The sequence below is a fragment of the Canis lupus genome, chromosome 3 (genome assembly GCF_011100685.1).
Source record: "Canis lupus familiaris isolate Mischka breed German Shepherd chromosome 3, alternate assembly UU_Cfam_GSD_1.0, whole genome shotgun sequence".
In the NCBI taxonomy this organism is placed as follows: domain Eukaryota; kingdom Metazoa; phylum Chordata; class Mammalia; order Carnivora; family Canidae; genus Canis; species Canis lupus.
The window spans coordinates 44,806,632-44,830,700 of NC_049224.1; the positions used below are offsets into that span (position 1 = coordinate 44,806,632).

Sequence of the window (24,069 nt, forward strand, 5' to 3'; positions counted from 1 at the left end):
GCAATGCAAGCAGATGTTATATCAATTTTCATGGTATTACATTGTTATAAAAAAAGATGAATTGAGATCAAGTAAATTATAACACTTTATGCTGCTTAAGTTATGGTAACATTGATACATTCAGAAACTGATTGAGGAGTAAAATAGTACAACATTCCTGGAGGCCAATCTCATGATATGTAACATGATCCCTAAAATATTTATATCTTGACCCTTGATTGCACTTGCAAGAATCCACTTATGGAGTTGTTTAGAAATGTAGAATTGTGGGCAGGGCTTGGTGTAGAAGGATGGCTATTAGAAGTGAACTGCAGACCATACATAAGATAGAACATTATGTTGTCATTGAGATTTGTACTTTCAAATAATGTTTGTTCACAGAGGAAAGTGCCCACTATATTCAGTGATAAAAAAAAGAAGACTGTATATTAAGGTTTTATCTATCTATCTATCTATATCTATCTATCTATCATCTATCTATCATCTATTATCTATCTACTCATCCATATATATTTTTTTAAGATTTTATTTATTTATTCATGAGAGACGCAGAAAGAGAGGCAGGGACACAGGCAGAGGGAGAAGCAGGCTCCATGCAGGGAGCTCGATGTGGGACTCGATCCTGGAACTCCAGGATCACACCCTGGGCCTAAGGCAGGAGCTAAACCGCTGAGCCACCCAGGCGTCCCTACTCATCCATATCTATCATCAATCAATCATCTATCCATCCATCCATTCATTGATATGTATATATCTATCTATCCATCTTACATGCACACACAGATACGCACACATACAAACAACTTTCAAATGAATACTCAGAATACTAACCATGCTCTAAGTGATTTCTATTATCATCTTTAAATTTCTCTAGATTCTGTGGATTTCTATGTTGAGAGTATGAGTTTCACCATCAGGAATAAATCACTCAAAAGAAAAACTAACAAGGATCATGTAGAGGAAGAAGAGATAATTTATTGGCTTTTTTCATACCTATACTGTCTGCATTGATAATTCTCAGACCTGCACACAGTGTTAAGTCTCAGTTCAAGCTCTGGCCAGGCCAGGTGCTTCAGGCTCTGAGCGAGGCTCCCTGATACCATGCTCTGCCCTCACCTTCCTCAACCTCTGAATGTCAAGTACAGTTATCGCTATGTTATTTCCTGCCTTCAAACATGATGAAAACCTTGCTGATTGCCCACAGAAGAGACCCAAAGCTTCTGCTTGGGACCAGCCCTACTCTTGAGTCTGTTATCCTTCATATCTCCCATTTCTTGCACCCCAACAAAAGAGAGCATGGAATATCTTGCTGGTATACGCCCCCTTGCTCCCTGCCCCCATCCACCCAACTTGAATTCCAGTTTTGCTTATTGAAGTCCTATGTATCCTTCAGAGTCCTGCTCAAATTCCCAGGGGAGTTCATTCAGAATTCATGCCTTTTCCCATTAGGTCCTCCTTGAACTTTGTTGATTTCTTTTATTACATATATCAACATTTATGGATACGTACATTTTTGTGTGTCTTTTTGTTTTTATATTGAGTCCTTGATTTTTAACCCTCTTGCCCCCAATTTATGTCTTTTTTTGTAATCTTTACAGAATGGCTCTTCAACATGAGGATATATCACCATCATCTGAAGGTTTGGTGAGATTGAGTGCTGGGCCTCATCTCCAGGATCTCTAATTCAGTATATCTAGGGCAGGCCTGAGAAATTCCAATTCTAACAGATCCCCAGGTGATATTGCTGCTGCTGATATAGGGACCACACTTTGAGAACCAGTGCTTTTCAAAAATGGGAGAAAATAAACTAATATTAATGAATTTCCATCTTGCTATAGTAGATAGACCCAGAAGATCAGAGCATAAGAATTAGAATCAGACACTTAGGGTTGAATTACAAGTTGGCCACTTCTTGCTTGAGCAAATCTTAACCCCTCTGAATCTTCATTTTCTTGCCAGACAAATGGAGATATTATTACTTCATCCATCAGGCCATTCTGAGTGTTGTAAGAGATCATGTTTGTAAAGTGCCCAGGAAATAGTGGCTATTATTATTAACCCATGTAATCTGTGTAATAACTTTATAAAATGGACTCTGCCACCATTTTGCGGATTAAGAGATGGGGACACATAGAGGATAAATAACTTACCTGAAGTCATCTACCTTATAAATGTTGAGACTGGGATTCTAATTCAAGTCATTCTGACACTTTCTGCTCTACCCTAATACAGCATATTATACACAATACACACTTAAAACAGTTCCTGAATTGGGATTTCCATATTTATTTGTGTGAAATCCTCCATTGACAAAACCACATCTCAAAATATTTTCCTGGATTTTCAGTGTCAGATTATTTCCATTGTTATGGGCACAAGTGCAATTTCCAACTCATTTTAAGAGGCTGTGAGAAAATAACAAATCAGGGAAGTAAAAGTAATAATTAAAAAAGGAAATTGCAAGGCACGTGGGTAACTCAGTTGGTTGAGCATCCAACTCTAAGTTTTGGCTCAGGTCATGATCTCAGGGTTGTGAGATCAAGCCCAAGTCAGGCTCTGTTCAGCATGAGGTTTGCTCAAGATTCTCTCTCTCCATTTCCTCTGCCCAGCCCCACTTTCTCTCTCTCTCTCTCTCTCTCTCTCTCTCTCAAATAAATAAATAAATCTTTAAGAAAAATCCTTTAAAGAAAAAACTCGCATTAATAAAACCAAGTTGACTAAGCCAAGTGTCATCTTACAATTCTTTGTTACTTTGTGGCATTATTAGTTTCAGGAACATTATAAAACATAGTTTAATTTTCATTATTGTTGTTTCTCTTGGGGAAGGTGGAGGTATGTTCTATTATAGATTTTATGATAAATAACTTGATTTCAACAGTACTTTCAAATTTGTTAGACATTAAAACAATAGAGAAAGACCATTTTTATAAATTGAAAATTCACTTTGTGTGAACACTAAAATGCTAGGATTTGATTTCTTTGTTTCTATAGAAACAAAAGAAAATTGAGATTAAAATAAGCTAAAATGGAATGAAGTTTTGTGAAACAGATAAAGGAGCTTATTTTACTTGTTCCCAGTGTAATGTGTTAAGATAAAATTTTTATTTAAAACCCAAGCTCTCTGTGGACACTTCTTTTTGAGGAATAGTTCAGTTGAGATGGGGGGAAGGGTCAGTTGGCATTGTGGTGAATGGCAAGATTTATACCAATAGAAAATCCACCATGTGGGCTCTCAGGAAATGTATATTCTTTATCACTTGCAAGCTAATTTGATCAAATTTATCACTCAATGTTTTTTGGGGGCCTTTTAATGGGAAGAGTAGAAGATGAGTGAGGTCAGTTTCATGGTATAAGACTTGTGTAGCCACATGGGGCCCACATTCACAAGGGCCTCACACTTGATTTAATACTCTATTGCTCTCATTTTAGGATTAATAATATTTGAATATAGGTGCCCCCACATTTTCATTTTGCACTGGGTCCGAAACATTATGCAATAAACCTTGAAGATGAGCATTATTTCATAACCTTTTTGACTTTCCTGAATACTGCCTTCCTTCATTCCCACTACAGGGCGACCATAGATGGCCCTTTTGCTTTAGGTGACTGTATACTTTGGATATGCTTGTTGGTTCAGAAGAAGACACCTAACACTGGATGGGTCAATCAGAGCCCCTTCTCATGGGCAAAACTGATTGGCCCAAAGATAGACACTTGAACCAAACTGAGCCAACTTCTAGGAACTTTGAAACTTGAACTGGATAACTGAGCTACTAGATTGTTGATGGCAGTATTTCTCATTATTTGGACTTAGGAAGGAAGAGAAAATTGGTCTCAAGAGAGAATATAAAGAAGAGGTGGGTATGAAGATACAAAGGTGAGGACTAGAAAGAGGGTCTTGTTAGCATTCCTGGGTCCATTTGTTTCTCAGGCCCAATTGGCTTTATATAGTTGGATTATGTTATTTATTATCAAAAAGTCCTAACTATTATAGGAATGCAGAGAAATTTTTTCCCACTTACTTCTATTTTGTCAGGACAGTTCAAGGTAGGGCTCTTTTTATTTTGAGAGAATAATCCTTCACCATGCCATCTGTAACCTTTTTCCTGAAATGACTTTATTTCCTGAGGTGTTACAATCTTGCTGTCTTGATGACCTGTAGAAAGAATGTGTCCCCATTGGTAGCATGCAAGAAGTAGGCAGTGTTTTTTCCTCATGCTTGTATTTATGTATTTCCTCATGCTCTATTTTCCTTGCTCTACATATGTAGCATGAACAACTTGAACCTAATAGAAGAAAGAAATGTTTTTTTTTTTAATTTTTATTTATTTTATTTATTTATGATAGTCACAGAGAGAGAGAGAGAGGCAGAGACACAGGCAGAGGGAGAAGCAGGCTCCATGCACCGGGAGCCCGACGTGGGATTCGATCCTGGGTCTCCTGGATCGCGCCCTGGGCTAAAGGCAGGCGCCAAACCGCTGCGCCACCCAGGGATCCCGAAAGAAATGTTTTTGCAATCAAAGGACACTCAATTCAACCCATCTTTAATTTGAAATTTTTGCTCACTGAGAATATGTATGTGTATGGGGGGAGGGAAGTGGCAGAAAAGAAATGGAAAAGCCAAATCAACCTTGGAGCATTAATGGTGGTGTTATTTTTAAAAAGCACTCTGTGGGATCCCTGGGTGGCAGTGGTTTAGCACCTGCCTTTGGCCCAGGGCGCGATCCTGGAGACTCGGGATAGAATCCCACGTCGTGCTCCCGGTGCATGGAGCCTGCTTCTCCCTCTGCCTGTGTCTCTGCCTCTCTCTCTCTCTCTGTGTGATTATCATAAATAAATAAAATTAAAAAAATAAATAAAATAAAAAGCACTCTGTTTGCAGTAAGGATGTCTATACTAGCCCATAAAACCACTCAGACTTTTCTTTCTTTCAGACAATATGGTTCAGTGGGAGAAGTTTGGGATCTAAAGGAAACTATTCTCTAACTTTATGATGTGTTCATTCCACCTTTCTGGATCTCAATTGGAGGATTTGCAGAATTTAACTCATAATTTCCTCTATGAAATCTATGAGGTAGCATGAGGACCTTTAAATAGCATGTTGTAGAAAAAGACAAAGATATGCATATCTACCCATTTCACACATTTTGCTGCCTCACTAGTACGATAGAGGAATTGGAGTGATTTATCTTTTGCTTTCCTATCATAGAGGCATAGTCACACTTGATATATTTTCCTATTCCTTTTTGCTCCATTTAAAATAATATAATATGTAAGTTAAAATATTGTTTTCTTAGAAATATATTATGAAACTTACTGAGAATAATATCTCTGTGGCATTTATCTCCTGGGCTTGGTACTGATGGGAAGTGAGGCTTCCATAGGAAGATGTAATCAAATCAGGAAGATGAACCAGGCAGAAGTAGAAGTACCTTTGCCAGGAATGCGTCTAACTGTATATAGGATGTCGATCAGGATGTGTTTGGCTGCCAAAAGAAACATTTACTCAATTGGCTTAAATGATCAGGATATTTTATTTTATTTATTTATTTATTTATTTATTTATTTATTTATTTATTTATTTATATTTATTTTTAGAGAGAGAGTGCATGCATGAGCAGGGAGTGGGGGTGGGAAGACAGAAGGGGATGGAGAGAAAGAGAATTCTAATAGGTTCCATACCTAGTGTGGAGCCTGACACAGAGCTAGATCTTACAACCCTGAGATCGTAGCCTGAGGTGAAATCAAGACTGGAAGGCTCAACTGACTGAGGCACCCAGGCACCATGATCAGGATATTTATTATGTAATATAATAGAAATTTAGATATAGGGTGCTAGCCCTGGGTTTGGTTTATTCAGCAGTTCAATGGCGTCGTCAATAATGGAAGATTTTGCATTTCTCCTCTCTGTTCTTATCAGCATAGGGGTCTTGCTACAGAGCTCAGCTGTAACACCTGGCACTTCATGTAGTAACATGAGCAGGACGAGGGCAGGGAGAGCAAAAACCTTTCCCAGAAGGCCTTGACTTTTCTTGCTTTCATGTCACTTTGGTAGAATTTCATCAGTGCACATTCCAAAATCAAGCCCTGCCAAAGGAGAATAATTTCTTTGATGGATTCACCCCTACAAATGTGGAACTCAGACGTCCTTGAAGGATACAAGTACCCAATATCTGAAGACTACTGGGGTTTTGTAGACAATGAATAGAAGAAGTAGGATGCCTGTAGGGAGAAAACTGTAGGTAACCTGTGACAGTAGCAAGATACAGTCAAAAGACATTTACATTTTACAGAATTGTAGAATATTCCAACAGTATGAGATGTATTATAGTCCTGATTTAAGAAGCTAGAATTATTGAAAGGTGGCCTTTCTTAGAATTCTATTTTCCTATACCTATGATATACTAAAGATATCAAGTAAAGTTCCCAGATTTTAACAAGGAACAAAGAGAAATTCTAAAGAGTGAAATCCCTCTTCAGATCTCTTTAGCCACCTGGGTTTTATACAATTGCATTTGACTCAGCCTTAGTGTTTGGTATGGGAGTTTTTTATTTGGCCTGGTTGAGTCCACCGCATGGTTTCATTTATTTGGTCTGTTCATTATTAGTTTGGTTTTGTAATCTACAAGTTCACATACAAAATATCCATTTTTTTTCCATCAAATAAATAAATAAATAAATAAATAAATAAATAAATAAATAAAATTATCTTGAAATTTTATTAAGTTTTCTTGAAACTTCCAAAAATTTTGAACTGCAACTAGCTGTCCACAGGGTAATTTGAGATCTCTCAAATCAGGAAGTACTCTGTTAAGGACAGACTCATCTTCAATATATTTGGTAATATTTCATAAAAGAAATAAATGTAAAATTCTACTTGATACAAATAATATTTGCTCCCTTTATTTTTACTACTCCCACCCCCTTGGCTCAGATTCAGATCTTCTCCTACCTGGATACTTCAGTAGCTTCCTAACTGGGCAACTCCCCTATCATGTTGTGCAGAAGGTAACCTTCTAAAGCACAAATATAATACTCTTTCTTTGTTTGCACCATCAGTGAGTCCCTGTTACTTACAAGATGGAGTCCATGGTGTTTGGTTGGATGCCCAAGACTTCTGAAACTTTGTTTCTATCTTCTTTTATAGCTTCAAAAGTTACTAATTCAGTAGAATTGGAAAGTACTTCAAGGGTTGCACTCTCTGTAGACTCCAGGTGTGGGGTGTTGTTTGTGGCTCCCAAATACCTCATGTTCTTTCATGTTTCCAGATATTTGAGCATTCTGATGCTACAATTCAGATTATAGTTTTCCAGCTCTTCTGCTCAACAGGATCCTATTTATTCCTTAAGATGTAAAAGCTCCCTTCCCAGTGAAGACTTCATGGAATTCATCTCTCCTCCACCCTTACTCCAGATAGCCTGTGGATTATACTTTGTAACACTGACTTTGTGTTTCTAGTACACAATTTGGACCTGTCCATCACATGCATATTTAACCTAAGCTCATCCCCACTTGAGATGGGTCTTCACTGATTGGACCTACATACACCAGAGACATACTAGTTAGTGGACCTTCAACAGAAAATGGATGTATATGAAGAAGTAGTTCTTTTCTACAACATTTCTTTTTAATATTTTGTTTGTTTATTTGAGAAAGAGAGAGAATGAGAGAAAGAGAGAGAGCATGAGCAGGGAAAGTGGCAGAGGGAGAGGTAGAAGCAGACTCCCCACTGAGCAGGGAGACCCAAGGTGGGAATTGATCCCAAGACCCTGGGATCATCACCTGAGCAGAAGGCAGATGCTTAACTGACTAAACTACCCAGGCGCCCGCTGCAACATTTTAAAGACATTGCATAAATAAATCTGTTCAAGACAGATTTAGGTTCAAGCTGAGCATTGAGCATCTCTTGGGCGTTTTCACTCATACTATCTCAAAATAACAAATCTGTTAAGTTATATAGGTTTACTGAGGTTATAAACATTTGAGAGGTTTAATTTTTCCAAAAATTAATAGATCTTTGTAGTTCAATGGTGATATTTTAAAATTTCTATGACTCCATTCATTGGCGATTAGATAGTTATGTTAAAGGTTTTAGAGGTCAAGGCAACTTAATAGATTTTCTGTTTGGTTTATTCTTTGGTTCTCTAACATGAATAAAAACTATAATTACCAAAATAAAAAAAATTACATGATAAAATATATTTATTATAGTTTAGGGATAATTTATAATGCCTTTTAAAAGGGTATTCCTAGCCCTTACGTAATTAAACTAGTGTGACATCTTCCCTTCTTTTCTCTGAGCTTATGGACAAAGCCCATTCTTCTTTGGCATCTTTCTAACCTATAGTATAAAGTTTTGCACTCAAAATATGAATACGATAAATATTTGCTAAATAAATAAGTGAAATTATAAATGTTAATGGTTTTTATTATTATAATATCTGGACATTGTCAAGATTTAAACACAGTTCAGGCTTACTCTACAACAAATTAGTCTGGATTTTTTCTAGTTATTATTATTTTTAAAATTTGAGTACAGTTGACTCACAATGTCACATTAGTTTCAGGTATACAACATACTGACTCAAAACTCTATATATTATGCTATGTTCCCCACCAGAGCAGCTGTCATCAGTCACCTTTCATTACTAGAATTTTTTTAAAGATTTTATTCATTTATTTGTGAGAGACACACAGAGAGACAGACAGAGACACAGGCAGAGGGAGAAGCAGCTCCATGGATGGAGCCCAATGTGGGACTTGATCCCGGGACTGCGGGATCATGCCCTGAGCCAAAGGCAGACGCTCAACCACTAAGCCAACCGGGTGTGTCCCACAGGAATATTTTTTTAAAAGGGGTATCAATAAGGAGCTTTTCTTGATTATAAGGAACACATCTATCAAAGGTGTGTTTGCAGTTACATCTATATTTCCACATGCAAGATGCAACAGATTGGCTGCATCAAATATTTTGATTCTTCCCATTTGGCCAAAATTACATTGAAAGCCAGTAAGAAATTCAAATTCTATTGTTTCACACAGCTTTTCAATATAGAGAAATCATGTTTCAGTATGTCAGTTGCTAGACCAAAGACCTTGCTTTTTCCCTGTTGCTGATTTTTTGACGATTTCACTGTTTCTCAGCATTTTCATCATGGTGTAGGACCATGATGAAAGGACCCAGCCGTTGATTCTGTTCCCTTTTGACATCCTTGACAAAATTCCTTGTTAATTTAGATGTGGGTACATGGCAAACAATGAGAAAGTGGCTCGAGAAGATCATGACTTCCCAGAAATCCCAGATCAGAATAGATGTATCATGGGTTCTGGTTCTTAAGTATCGGTGTGTGTGACACAGAGGAGTACCTTAGGTCTGGGCAGGGCCCTAGGAACCTGCATTCTTGACAAGTGCCAAGGTTCTGCTGATGTGAGTGGTCCCTGGACTCCACGTGAACATAGGCTGAGGTAGTTCAAGGAGGTAATTAAGCAAATGAAGCATAACTATTTGACTGTGCTGCAGTTGGGTGATTCTACTTTACACATATGTTTGGTGAGATAGTGCAGTGGTACACATTTGAGAGTCAGAATGTCGAGTTCAAATCCCAGCTCAATTTCTTACCTGTATGTGCTCGCAAGAAAGTTACCTAACCTCTTTTTGCCCTGGTTTTTTCAACTGTTAAGTAGGGATAATAACAATTATTACCTCTCAGAATCTTGGTGGGATTAAATGTGTTAATACATGTAAAGCACTTGGAACACTCTCTGGCACACCGTAAATATCATATAAGTATTAGCTCTGACTGTTGGTTCCAAATCTTCAAAATGAACCTCTACTCCTTCTATCCTGAGGTCACGCTACATTTTGTCAGCCTGCTTATAAAATGCTCCTATATGCCTAGGAGTGGGAGTGTATTTAAAGACGCTGAAGACTTTTGCTCTCTCGTGTTAATCCTCTCCATTAAAAGAACCAGAAGACTGCATTATGAATTTATAAATTCACTTAAGTAAAGACGGAGAGAGGGATCGATCCCAAAGGACATATTATCAAAATTGGGCTCCAGATGGAGAATTTATATCAATTGATGTAAGTTTAAATTTAGAGTTGTTTCATTCCAATGCTGAGGAGAAGAGGAAGGAAAATTTGGGCCTCGGCTAGTTAAATGAACGTAAGGAATCGTCCTTATTTCCAATAGTATTAGGTTATTCACAGAATTTGTCATTTATTTCCACCACCTTTCTAACTTCTCTCCTTACCTTATCTCTTTTAATGATTAGTTTTAAAAGTCTGGATTATGAGGCAACTCTGGTGGTTCTTAATGGGAAGAAAAGAAGATTCAGAGTGTGCAGAGATCAGAATTGTCATGGGAACAAACCTGTCTGAAGAGGAACAGGGTGGAAGATCCATGGGTACAGCTATTAAGTGTTCTGTATGTCTTAGTAATAAGCCCTCTGCCTCCTTTTTCCTGTATTCTTTCTTTCTTTCTTTCTCTCTTTCTTTCTTTCTTTCTTTCTTTCTTTCTTTCTTTCTTTCTTTCTTTCTTTCTTTCCTTCCTTCCTTCCTTCCTTCCTTCCTTCCTTCCTTCCTTCCTTCTTTCTTTCTTTCTTTCCTTTCTTTCTTTCTCTTTCTCTTTCTTTCTTTTTTATATATATAGAGAGAGTGCGAGGGAGAGTGGAGGGGAGGGGCAGAGGGAAAGAGAGAATCATAAACAGGATCAGGGCTCAGTGTGGAGCCTGACATGAGGCTCAAGCTCACAACCCTGAGATCTCGACCTTAGCCAAAATCAAGAGTCAGATGCTGAACTGACTGAGCGACTCAGGCACCCCTCCTCTATTATTTCTGGCCATCACCTTCAAGTGGAACAATCATTCACTTTTCTTTTTTAACTAAATGAGAAAAAGATGCCTACAAGTCTCATAATCAGTATCAGTGAGTCCAGAGTGGATGAACAACTGAATTTAGTGAGAAATTTCTACACTGCAGGCTCTGTTTATTCTAACTTTGCTATTTCATCTTACTGTGGCTTCAGAGTTTCACCAAAGAAACACATGCCAGGCATAAAAATAACATGCTAAATAAGTAGCGATATATGATCTTTTCCACAAAACAGAGGGAATGTAACCAGGGCCAAATGGCCTTAAATTAACTTATTTAAAAACAAAATTTGTCATTGGGTTATGGATTTTATTTCCTCCAATGATGCGCTGGTAAATGTTTAACAACCAGCTCTTTGGAAAGGTAGCTCTTTTGTGGTGTTGGTCAATGTCCATAGTTTTCCCACCATAGCCAATTTTGAGCTACCATGTGACACCCCCAAAAGCAGATTTGAGAAGAAAGGGACACAAAGGCTCTTAGAGCCTGTTCACTTGTTTGAGCCAGCTCCTGCACACCTCTGCTTATATCCCAGAAAAGATTAGGGAGAGGCCAACCAAAGTCCTGACAACTAGCATTCAGAAAAAGATCAATGACTTGCTTAGGCAAACATGAGGGGTGGCGTCCAAACTGGCAAGTTTGATCAACATGTGTGTCTGCCTAGCATTGGATAATCCAGCCAATACTCATGGATACACTAGTTTAAAGAAATGAATTAGGCAAGTGTTTAGACATTCCTCTACAAGTCAATCTGGGTATGTCAAAGGAAGCACTCAAAAACTGATTTTCTAAAGTATATTCTTTTTCTTTAAATTTTTAAGGTTATGTCACTTGATATAAACTTCTTTCAGAAGATTTAGCCTACAAGTCCAAATTCTTAGGTTTCTTATGTTTTGGAGGAATTCATTCTGCATTTCTTTTCCCTGATATTCTATCATCCTAACTGCAGTGTAAGGATGGGGTGATCTAGTACCTATCTCTAAGGGATGAAGTGAAGTCCAGAACACAAGATCATCAAGCCACTGTCAGAGACTGTATATACACAGATCTAGCATGCAAGAATGTAAAAACACCGTATGTGTGAAGTATTAAAAAGAGAAGTTAGGGGAGCCTGGGTAGCTCAGTTGGTTAAGTGGCTGGCTCTTGATTTCTGCTCAGGTCACGATCTCAGGGTCCTGGAATCAAGCCCTGAGTCTGGCGCTATGCCTAGGAGGTAGTCTGCTTTGGGATTCTCTCTCTTTTTGCTCTCCCCCTGCCCTCTCTCTTTTTCAAATAAATACATCAATCTTAAAAGAATAAAAGGAGAAATTAGAGCAACTGAGTGTGTAGTGGGTAGTCCAGATAGGGGACAGAGGGAAGGGTATGATGGACAGGGAAGGCTGCCCTGAACAAGTGATATTTGCACTGAGATCTGAAGGAGGTCAGAGGCCCATGCACTCAAAAGACTTTGATGTGAGGTGGAGTGCCAGGTTTTGGGCATAGGGGACAGCTCTTGCTGAGACCCCCTGGTAGGAGGAAACATGGGGCATTTACGCCGAAAATGGAAGGCCAGGCTAAAACCTGGGAACCTGAGGGAGCCTCTTGCAGGATGAGATGGGAGTGAGTATGCAAGAGGGCAGCACCTAGGAGCTGAGATTTTGTCCTTGGATCCCTGGGTGGGGGCTGGGGAACACTAGAATGAAAGATTGGATGAGGTCTCATTGCCAGGACAGAGAAAGAAATTCCCTGGGAATCTTCATGAGGGATGTAATAACATTTGGGGTCCAAGTGGTGCTGCTTTAGGGCCCCAAGGTGCCAAGGGTGACCTGGCACCAAGGAATGGAGATGCTCCTCATTTCTGGAAAGTCTGCAGAGTGACTAAGTTCCACACAGTCATGACTAAGAGGGTGACTCATCTCATGTTTGGTGAGATAGTGCAGTGGTACACATTTGAGAGTCAGAATGCTGTGAGACAGAGGGGAGGGGACCCAAGGAGGGGAATGCAAGAGAAGGAGGAGCCCCACTTTCTAAAGGCAGCAGTGTTGGCTTTGAGGTGGGGTGGGGAGTGGCTTTTGGGTAGTGGGCTACCGTGCACAGTTGTGAAGTTCGTGGACCTGGCAAAGGAGCCCAGCTCCCAGGCAGTGACAGCCTTGACCCAGCCCCCTCTCAGTGCCTCAATTCCACATCATGGCAAGAGATTGCTCAGAGGTATTGTCTCCTGGACTTGTTCCCTAAGGCCTTAGGCCAGCTAGACCCTGCCCAGGAATAAGTTTGGAGAATATTGGATGAAGGGAGAAATTCCTGAGGCTCTATGTCAGCTGGGAGAGGTTTTGAACCTGCAGAACTGAAGTTACTATTACCTCATTTGTGCTTACAAATTAATGTGGGGACAGGGATTACTCAATTGTATCAGGTACGTGCTTATATACAAACTCACCCATGTATATGGGTAGGTGTCCATGTGTATACACATCTATGAATATTTAAATGGTGATGGTAGATCCTTCATGCCCTTTCTTTTCTCTAATTGCTAGTGCATAATTTCCTACCCACCTTCCCACAACCACCAGTACCTGTCTTGTCCAAAGTACTTAATTGCCTCGGGGAGGATTAAATTTATTCTAATGGAAATTAAAAAAAAAAAAGAGGGACACAATATTGAGCTTCTAACATCAGACTAAGATTTTTTTAAAAAGATTTTATGTATTTATTCATGAGAGACACACAGAGAGAGAGAGGCAGAGACATAGGCAGAAGGAGAAGCAGGCTCCCTGTGTGGAGTCCAATGTGGGACTTGATCTCAGGACCCCAGGATCAGGACTGAGCCGAAGGCAGATGCTCAACCACTGAGGCACTCAGGTGTCCCCAGACTAGGATTTTGTTCCATTTGCAGAAAGTTAGCCTTTATGGGGAAAAAGAATTCTAAATTCCTTTAAATTCTTATTAACTTATTTGGAGTCAAGCTTGGAAGATAAGATCATCTATTTCTTCCAGAGAAAGGCCACAACTTCTTTCAAAAGGCTAGGCCTTGGGGCTTCACTTTCTGAAAGAAGGGATGATTTTGCAAGTCAGAAAAATGAAGAGGAAATTCACTCAGGTAGAGGATGCAAGGCAGGTGGGAGACAGAGAAGATATGTCAGGATTAGGTTTGATTCTGAGTGATAGGAAATCTGAACAGTGGTTGAAACAAGAGAGAAATGTATTTCCTCTGATGTGATTGTCTGGAGAAGGGCAGTTCAAGGATGGGCTGGCACTCCCCCATATAAGGCAGTCAGGTTCCTCCTCTTGTTTTACTCTACCATGATCCCCATTCTAAGGCTGTCTCATGGTCCAAGATAGTTGCTCTAGCTCTATCCAACTCATTCATATCCCAGTCAGAAAAAACAAAAAAGGATAAAGAAGGCCACACTCCCTAACTTTAAGGATACTTTCCCAAATTTAACCATTTCATTTATATCCCATTAGCCAGAACACGGTTGTTTATCCACCTAGATGTAAGGGAAAGAGGTAAATGTGAGTCTCATTCAGGGAAGTTATGTACAAAGCTAAAGTTCTGGTGAATCAGTACTGGGGGAAAGGAACAGGGTGAACTGATCTGGATGTGTGTTAGAAATGACCAGATAGGGGCAGCCCGGGTAAGCTCAGTGGTTTAGCACTGCCTTCAGCCCAGGGCCTGATCCTGGAGTCCTGAGATTGAGTCCCATGTCAGGCTCCCGGTGCATGGAGCCTGCTTCTCCCTCTGCCTGTGTCTCTGCCTCTCTCTCTCTCTCTCTCTCTCATGAATAAATAAAATCTTAAAAAAAAGAGAAAGAAATGACCAGATATTTTTAGGGTTGTCCAGGGAAGGGAACCTTGCTTACTTCCTTGGCATAATCTGGGACATGTCATCTTGCTTAGAAAGGCCTTGTTGAGTACTGGAGCCACGTGGTGGCAACTGGGTTTGATAGATGTACCTGAGCCTGCACTACTTCCATGCTCAGCCTGAAGCCTGTTGGGTCTCAGAATTTCCCACAATCCTCCATGAGAAGATGTATTTGGTAGAGCTGTGAGTTAGCAGAGGTCTAGAATCAGAATAAAGGCACAATGGTGCATGGGCCCTTTGAGACCAGAGGATTGACCCATGAAAAGATGTCTAGGCATGGGCTTGCCCTGCCCGTCCTCATCAGACTCCAGGTGTGCCCAGAGTCCCTGGTCTGCCATCTTCCCACTGTTTCAAAGACAGAGAGCCTCCTCATACACAGGCACCATCCCAAGAAGGAACAAGGAGAAGACAAGGAAACTCAAAAGATTTATCCGAGAGAAGAGCATTTATCTGAGAGAAGCTTAGTTACCAGAAATTAATGTTTTTCAAGTGGAGTTTGGCTCTCACCATGAAATTTGGTAAGGTCACTTTCATTCTCTTTCCATGTGACCCCGTGGGCTGTATTGGGGGTGGGGGTGGGGCAGGAGGTAAGAAACCTCCTCCTCCTCCTCCTTCTTCTTTTAAAGATTTCTTATTTATTCATTTGAGAGAGCAAGAGAGAGCATGGGCAGGGAGGAAGGGCAGAGGGAGAGGGAGAAGCAGACTCCCCATTGAACAAGGAGCCCAACATGGGGCTCAATCCCAGGATCCCTGGAATCATGACCTGAGCTGAAGGCAAATGTGTAACTGACTGAGCCACTCAGGTTCCCCAGGCTCTTGAAGAAAGCTTAGATGAATTATGGCAGATAAAGAAGCCAATTTTTTTCACCACACATCCAAGTATAGTGTGAGTGAATTTGCTATCCTGTTTGTGTACATAAAACCAAACTCATAATACCACGTCATTTCCTTTTGTATTAGACCTCATAAGAGTGCAAAATGAATGATAATTCAAGTTCAAATTATTTGAGATTTTAGATTAATGTATCAGTGTGGAATTTAGCTGAGTATTAGCCTGAAGACTTGACTTTAGAGATATACCATTTATACAATGACTTGTTAGCAAGTGACAATTCTTTTAAAATTGGAACTAGGAAAGATAAAGTTGAATGGCCAAAAGAACAACCTCCCACAAATCAGATGCTTTCCAGTTATTCGAGCATGTGACATCCACACAGCTACTCTCAGAACTCCTTACGGAATATCAAATACAAATATGGACATGGGACATTAGACATTTCAGTGACACAAAAATTCCTTTCCATCAACCACACTGTTCAGATGCACTTCAGATATGGTGATTTCTGAAATAACCAAAAAAATTGGTTTGTTTGTTTATGCTTTCAGTGTTAAACCTAGACTTACTGATTCCAGACAGAGAGCGATTATGTGGGGGATATTGTATCACTATTGCCCCAATTGAGATAAAACCAGGGTGTGTGTGGTATGCAGGCACACACGCGAGTATGTGCATACACACAAGCCCAAACTCACAAACACACAAACCACCCATAAAGTACTAACATCATGAGGTATATCAATGCATGCACGCCCCCACAAAACCAGCCCTAGTCCAACAACTGACTTAAGGTTTTCCCCAGGACAAAATGATAGTTTTTGCTCTTTGAACACTATGGCTAAAGAAAAAAAATCAGCTTGTTGTTTGAGCACAAAGTTGGGATCATGTTCTCCAGGTACTCGTGGAGTTTAGGCAGACGCGCTGACACCTTCTGCAATATTTCAATACTTGAATTGATTGACACTGAACTCTGATCACCAGGTAAGGAAAGTTACAAGGGAAGGTTCCTTTCCTCTGTTTGGTTCTCTTTGATTAAAAAAAAATGTGGAGAAATTAAAAGATGTGGTTTTTCATTAGATAAGGATTTCTGTCCATTGCCTTTCTTTTTATGCTTGGCCTCACTAACTGGACTGGTGGCCTGGCGTGGCCTGCTGTTGACACAGATTGGCAGCACGGACCTTACACTGCTGTAAACACCTATAAAATGTGGCCTTCCTCACATGGTCAGTGATGAGGCCCTGACAGCATGACACCCGTCATCTGATAAGCCAGGGTCAGGAGTCACTCAATTGCTTTGCTTTTTCTTTGGATGTCAAAGAGCCAAAAGCTTTTAATGTTTTTAATAAGTAAATTACCCAAACATGCACAGTCTTTTGCACATATTAACTCATCAGAGGCCAAAGTGAACCAGGGAGGGCCCCTGGGAAGGTCAGGGGCTATTCACCTGGTGTATTGTAACCTTGAGACTGAATTTTGGTGAGAATCATCTAGGTATCTGAGATCGATTTTGGAGAGCTGCCATTGCTTAGTGACAGTGGGATCTTAGCAGGGACTCACAGGGCATCATTTTAAGTGAATGGTTGGACGCTTTTGCAATGTTGACAATGTCTGCAACCTAGGGAAGGAAGTAATCAGCAGGACTTTGATTATGGAAGAACATTTTTCTGACAGCAAAATGAATTTTAGTATTAGAATTAGCATTTCAGGTCATCCTCTTGTGTATATACCATGTCTGTTTTTATAATGTCTTAGAGCTAGAGGCAACCAGGTTTTCTTGGTGTCACTATTTGGGATTCAGTGAATGTGAGATCAGGTGGCTAGGCAAAAGGACAATAAATGATAACAAGAGTTCCTCCCAATAGTCACCATGTGGAAGATAGCTCACCCAATGAGTCATAAACTCATGAACAGAAGTGCCTGGGTAATTGATACTGATAAATCTTTATTCTCTTCCAGATCTCTTTTATATCACCGAGGATAAGATGTGGGATGACACGCAAAACAACCATTTTAACACCTTGGACAAAACACTATGGGTGAAAAAAGAGAGGGGTGCTTCTTGGACATAGTGGATGTTCCTCAGTTAACTTCCTCTGGTTTCTTCTTGTGTTTCAATGAACACTCAGGAGTAGATGGGAAAGAATCAGCTGGGACATTTTTAGAGCTTTTGGTAATAGCTATTTACCACTGGAAAATTCTCACTTACATAGGCCACTTCAAGTATGTAATCCTGTCAGATTTTGAAGCAAATAAAGGTATTTTTCTTGGCATTTCTGCCATGGGTCTCATCATCCTGTCAGATTTTGAAGCAAATAAAGGTATTTTTCTTGGCATTTCTGCCATGGGTCTCATCATACTTTTAATTCCAAATTTAGTGTTGCAGGTAGTCACAATGTTGGAAAGGACTCAGTCCACACAACTCAAAAGCCACTTTTTCCTTTCTGATCACAGATTCCAATCCAACAATTAATCTGTGGATACCTCTAAGTTGAGACTTGCAGAGATTTCTCAAAATAAATAAATAAATAAATAAAAAAGACCAGGAGGTCAAAAGAAAATGTTGAGTGTTACCAACACAAGCAAGCTCAGGAAGGAGGCAAGTAGTTCCAAATGAATTGAATATTTGGCCTCTTTTTTTCATCCACACTGTTTAATTCCATTCTGGGCCAAAACATTTTGTAGCAGGCAAAAACAAAGTTGATTTTTAATTTATCCAGCACTGAGGGTGAGGGGATATCTTGTTACCCATAAGAGATGTAAATTTTTATTCCTTATCTAATCTTTAACTTTCTGCCTTTAACAGAACAGTGAAGTAGTGATGGCCCAATATCTAGCACCAATTTCCTCTTGAAACTGTGGTTTCCCTTCTCACTTCCAAAACCTTCTCCCCTCTTATCCCAACTCCAAACAATCCAGAATTTTTTGGACTCCAGAGCCTGTCTCCACTCAACCTCCATATGAGCTTGAATATAAACTCCCTTGGATATACATTGTGGAAGAAGGGTGTAGTTTCCATGTTTTACATCATATTTTTGTTTCTCTATCACCAAATTGTGATTTGACCTGATTCAGAGATTCATTTTTTTAACCTATCCTTTAGGAGGTTAGTTTATAAAATTTTTTCCAGCTTCATTGAGATATTATTGACGTATAACATATGTAAGTTTAAAGTATGTAATGTGGTGATTTGATACATATATATTGCAAAATGATCACCACAATAGGGTTAATTAGCACCCCCATCCTCTCACATAATTATGATTTGTATGTGGGGGTGGGTGTGTATGTGTGGTGATAACATTGAAGATATACTCTCTTAACAACTTCCAAGTATATAACACAATATGGTTAATTATAGTCACCACCCCAGAACTTATCCATTTAATAGCTGGTGGTTTGTAACTTTTGACTAACATCTCCCTATATTTTTCAACACCATGGGTCCTGGAAACTAACCATTCCACAGAGATTCATTTTCACAAATAATTTAACCAACTAAAGGCATAGTAGACTCATGGAAATTGGGTATAATCATGAGATGGGGCAACAAAGCTGGGGTTTGATCTGGAGTTTCCTAAACCATGTGATCTTCCAGAATTGACCTTGTATAAATCATACTGAGAAGATATGTCACTGAACTTTTTTTTCCTCCCAGACTTACACATCAAACATATTTCCCCCACAGGACTATCTAGTATCATCTAAGTGGATAATTAACATTCAAGGTGCTAAGACCATGTCCACATGATGAAAAGTGTTTTGGAAAAGAATAAATGAGTGCATTACTAATGAAAGATTTTTTTCCTTTACAAAAAGTCACTGAATTATGCTATCCAGACAGCCCACTGTCCGATAACGCATTGATAAATGAAGGGATAGACAATCACATTAAGAACGTCAGAACATCATTTGCAATTCTCAAAGCTGGTATTCAGAATCAACAAACTATGAACTTTCTCTCAAAATTAGAGGTAATAATCCACCCAACTGAGTGTCAGTGATGTGCTCAATTGGAGACAGAAAAATGAGAGACCTCCTTTCTGCTCACAAGAGCCTTTATTGTAAAGAAATGTTTTTCAAAGTATTTTGGCTGAGACCAACATTAAGAAATATATTTTATATTGCAGCATACACCTGGGGATGCATGAATGCATGTATGGAACAAACAAAAATGGCCAATGTAATGGTTCCTTGAGCACACACAGATAGTTTCTATAATATTCTCTTTGCTTTAAAACTAAATGCTATTTGTGAACCACAGAAATGATATCTTTAACAAGAGACTGTGACCCACTGTTTGCAAAAGAGTCCTTCAGTAATTGCAGTCCATCTCCATTTGTGATGAATGGAGCCGATAGAGTATGAACTTCTTCAAAACATTTGGATTCATAAGCTTGGTGGACCACACACTACACTAAGGATACAGTGTGATGGGGGTGCAATAAAAGTTTGATGAAATAATTTATAGGGCATAGTAGAAAAGAAAAGGTATTGTAGATACCCCCAGCAGACTTGCCAAACAATTAGAGGAGGAGTCACTGAGTTGGGGCCAAGATTTTAGGCTGATTGCTAAGGAAAATGGCATATGAGTGCTAAATATTTTCTATAAAAAAGAATGAGATATTGCAGAAAGTTCAAAACCTTTTGCAACAAGTGGATCTGGATTTGAATCCCAGATTCTTCATTTTGTAAATGTGGGCATCTTCCCCAACTCATCTGGACCCTAGCTTTCTGGACATCAGAAATGTTGGGGTGATGCTATCAGATTAACCAGGTTATGATGAGAATTTCTTATAGTGTGTATAATGAATGTTATGGTGCTTAATATGTAGTAAGGGCTCTATAAATAAATAATAATATTATTTTGCATGTCAGATGTTGGGTAAGTTTACAGGCAGCATTTCCTTTTGCCCAACATCTGGCTTTAGCATTCTATCATGCTAATGGATCTGTCCTTTCAAATATCTCATCAGGCCCTGCCATACCTCTCTGTTCAAATTGTTAACTAGCAGATAATCAGGATGATTCCATCTCTGTAACTGGTGAGAAATCAAGGGAGGCCAGTGGAAATGGTAGTTAAACACAAGGCACAGGGGCACCTGGATGGCTCAGTAGGTTAAACCTCTGACTCTTGATTTCGGCTCAAGTCATGAGCTCAAGATCATGAGATCAAGCTCCGTGTCAGGCTCCACACTCAGTGGGGAATCTGCTTGAAATTCTTTGCCTCTCCCTCTGCCCCTTCAGTTCATGCTCTCTCTCTCTCAAATAAATAAATAAATAATAGATAAATAAAATCATAAAGACACAGCACAAATAGGAGACACTGCCCTGGGTTGTGCTGACTATGACAGGAAGCTATTCAACTCAAGGTCTGCATAAAGCTCTAAGTTGTCATTAATATTACTTTTAAAATACATGTTTTGGGAGCCATGTGTTCAGGAAAATTGGAGAAAACAATCTAGACTGCATGAAGTGCCAAGTTCTGAAATGCAGGGAAGTGACACATGCCTGGTTGCATGGGCCCAGTGGGAAATTCAAAGAAAATTCTAGAAGGTTGGCTTTTGGTGCTTTGATTAGTGCTAGGTCATCAAAGTCTCCAAACTGGACATTATCCACTAAAGCTTGATTTCATTCTCCTCTCCTTCCCTTCCTTCCCGGTTACCTACTTTCCTTTATTCATGTAATTGGAAAATGCATAATATCAGCAACTATAAACAACATACTACATACTCAGCTGTATTTTCATATATGTATCTAACTGGGTGGCCTCTTAATGAAAATTAAAGATTCAAGATTGTCGTTAGAGAATTCTTAATAAGATGGCTCTGTAGGGGCTTCTGGATGGCTTAGTCCATTAAGCATCTGACTCTTGATTTTGGCTCACGTAATGATTTCAAGGTCGTGAGATGGAGACTTGAGCTCAGCAGGGAGTCAGCTTGAGATTTTTCTCTCTTCCTCTCCCTTCTGCATGCTCTACAGAGCTCCATGATTTTGGATAAAATGCCAAGTCAACCCTGAAGATGGTTTGCCATGGAAATGGACCATTAAGATACAGGGTAATGGGACTCCTGGATGGCTCAATCGGTTAAGCATCCTAGTCTTGATTTTGGCTCAGGTAATGATCTCAGTCAGAGTCATGAGATTGAGCCCCGTGTTGAGCTCTGAGCTCAGTGTGGAGCCTGCTTAAGATTCTCTCTCTCTCTCTTTCTCTAAGAAAAAAAGAAAAGACACAGGGGATTAAAACAAGATTTATCTTTCATATATCTGTAACTATCCTTCCTAAAACTAATAAGGAAATCCAGGGAACTTACATAATTCCTGTGAGTTTCCACAGCAAATGAGCTTATGCCTACAAAATGTTTTATAATCCATAAAACTGTAGGTATGGACAATTGGACATTATTATTATTGTTGTGGTTGTCACCACTATTCCTGTTTTGTGAGCAGTGATAATCCTAAGAAAATCAGAGGAGGGCTCTGTGCTAGGTTCAGGTTGGAGAGTAAAGAAAATATCTGCATGGCTACAGTTCACTTCATGGTGGGTTTCAGGCAGTTAAAGCTTCATGTACCCCAGCTCAGGGGGTGCTGAGTTAGGAATCAGAATCCTTCCTAGTGTTCTATCTCAGATCAGGGCTTGTCCTTGAGGCCCAGCTCTGACCCTCAGAGCCCTATCCTTGGCTTAGAGGGCTCATCTCTGATGACACCATCCTACGAAAGCCCTTTCTTCTCACTGTTCCTTCTACATCCATTGCTCTGCACAGTTTGGTGACATTCCTACCAGGGACAAGGAGGCCACTCTCTTGAATGCTTATTGGAAACAAAGGACAAAAAGGTAGGAGAGAAGCTTCCTTATTTCTTGCTGCCCAAGACAACTCCCTGAACACCCCTTACACATGCTGGCAAAGCTTTGATTGATCTTTCCCCACCGGAGCAATGATAGTCTCCAAGGATATATGGGTTATTGGTCTTGGAACAGAACAATAGTGGGTCATGGTCTTTACAGGAAAATGCATTCTGAGATCTAAGCCATCAACTTAGTAACACATATTTAGGGCTTAATTCTATTCACAAGTTAAAATTACCTTTCCCATGTGTGGTAGTATAACTTCACAGGCAGAAATTCTGATATCCCATTCAAAGAATGCAGGAAGCAAGGAGGAAAACACTCTGGGAGCAATAGCAATTTTTTTTAAGTTCGATTTGCCAGCATATAAGTATAACACCCAGTGCTCATCCCATCAAGTGACACAATATCTTTTTAGTGACTAGAAAGAGAAGCTACACACGATGGAAGGACAACATACAGTGAATTCTACGAAATGTATGGGGGAGTTTCTCACTCCTGAGAAATAACACACCCACATAAAGACTCTTGTTGTAATGTTTTCTTTGGTTTAGCCAAAAAAAATTTAGACTTTTATGCAATCATGTGCTAAGAAATGTACCTCATTAAAGATACAAAACTAATATGCACGGCTTTATTCTTGTTACATAGCCATACATAATCAGTGAAGAGTTATTACAAAAATAAAGTGAATAGAAAGAAAAATATGAACTAAAGAAATATAATGCTAACAGCCATCTAACAGTGATCTCTTCTGATATTCTGATATTTTAGAGAATGTGTATAAATATACTATGAATATATTTTTAAAAAATATTGTATTTGTATTGAAATAGGTAATCTGCTTTTTTATTTAAATATAACCGAGATATCTTTCCATGTTATCTATGTTGTAATAATTAAAGTGAATATGGTTAGTATTTCATTTATGGCTGACTGTATTTTATTCAACTACCCCTCCATCTTGGCATTTAGGTTATTGTTAAATTTTCATGACTTTATGTTCTTCTAATCTGATTGTCGTACAAAGGCATATTTATTTATTTTGGATGAGCAATTTATCAGATATTTACATTATCCTGAATAGGATATTGAAGAGATGCACACACTCTCATGTTTAGTGCAATATTATTCACAACAGGCAACATATGGAGACAGACTTAGTGCCCCTGATGGAAGAATGGATGTGGTAGACACACACCATGGAATGTTACTCAGCCATGAGAAAGAAAGAAAGCCTGCCATTTGCAATGACATCGTTGGCCTTTGAGGACTTTGTGCTAAGGGAGATACAGTAGATAGGAAAAGACAAATACTGTATCATATCACTTAGGTGAGGAATCTAAAAAAAGCCAAATTCGGGGGCTTGTGGGTGGCTCAGCCGTTGAGAGTCTGCCTTAGACTGGGGTCGAGATCCCAGGGTCCTGGAATCGAGTCCCGCATTGGGCTCCCCACCGGTAGCCTCCTTCTCCCTCTGCCTGTGTCTCTGCCTCTCTCTCTGTGTCTCTCATGAATAAATAAATAAAATCTTTAAAAAAAGGGCAAGAGTACAAATTTGGAATGCCTAGTAAATAAGTCTTAGAGATCTAATGCACAGTATAGTGAATATACAATGCTATATTATAATCATCAAACTTGCTAAGAGACTAGAACTTAATTATTCCAACCACTAAGAA

The 24,069-nt window shown here is 39.3% G+C and overlaps 1 long non-coding RNA gene across 3 annotated transcripts in view; it reads left to right on the top strand.

The window, feature by feature from the left end:
* LOC111095206 overlaps window positions 1-17,756 on the top strand; it is a 43,942-nt gene extending 26,186 nt beyond the window's left edge. For all 3 annotated transcript variants that reach the window (XR_005357006.1, XR_005357007.1, XR_005357005.1), the window contains 2 exons: window positions 10,276-10,407; window positions 17,506-17,756. This is a non-coding gene — a long non-coding RNA (uncharacterized LOC111095206). The remainder of the gene's footprint in view (window positions 1-10,275; window positions 10,408-17,505) is intronic.
* Window positions 17,757-24,069: the final 6,313 nt, after the last annotated feature.